Raw genomic sequence first — 806 nt, forward strand, 5'->3', positions numbered from 1 at the left:
CGCATTCTCATCTCTCCTTTATTTACGCTTTTGCCTCCGCTCTCTCTTCCTCGTCTAGGGTTTCGCCTACTCTACATGACTCTCTCTGTATTCTTCCACAGCTTTCTTGAACTGCAACCTTTTTAATATTGGTTTTATCTCATAAATCTATTTGCATAAAATAGTGATTTTAATTTAGATCGCATCTGTACGATCGATTTGCAGTTCAATAAAGCTGTGGGAAGATACATACAGAGTCACTTGATTTTTAAAATTTCGTTCATATAAGTAAGCTTAATTTCTATTTTTCCCCAGATCCTGTTCCAGATCTTTAGTTTATTTTTTTTTCTCTTAAATGACTCATGTTATGGCTATCTAGAATATATGACTTTATTCTAGATGGTGATCTGTAATGATTTTTGTTAATTTTACTGATCACAAAAAACCCTAATTTCTTTCTACCAGCTTTATTTAGTATAAAATTGATTGTTTTTTTTTATAAGTAATAAAAATATGACTAATAACTCAATGTTTGAAATGGCATCCATAACTCTCGTTAAGTTAATAATATTGGTATGGGCGATTGTAGTTGTTGTCTTGTCTGATGGAAACGGTTTAGATCTATGACCTGTGGGTTAGATCTATCAAGACTAAATATTATTTTACAACGACGAGTTTGTTTGTTCTCTAATAATATAGGTGCATGATGGATCTCTATCACTATCTTATGATCATTTAGCTTTTGCAAATTGAGTCCATTGGTTAAGGTCAAAACTTTTCATAAGATGGCTGAATTACGGAGCATTAATAAGTAAAAGTTGTTTGGT

The sequence above is a fragment of the Eutrema salsugineum genome, unplaced genomic scaffold (assembly GCF_000478725.1).
Source record: "Eutrema salsugineum unplaced genomic scaffold, Eutsalg1_0 scaffold_11, whole genome shotgun sequence".
Taxonomy (NCBI): domain Eukaryota; kingdom Viridiplantae; phylum Streptophyta; class Magnoliopsida; order Brassicales; family Brassicaceae; genus Eutrema; species Eutrema salsugineum.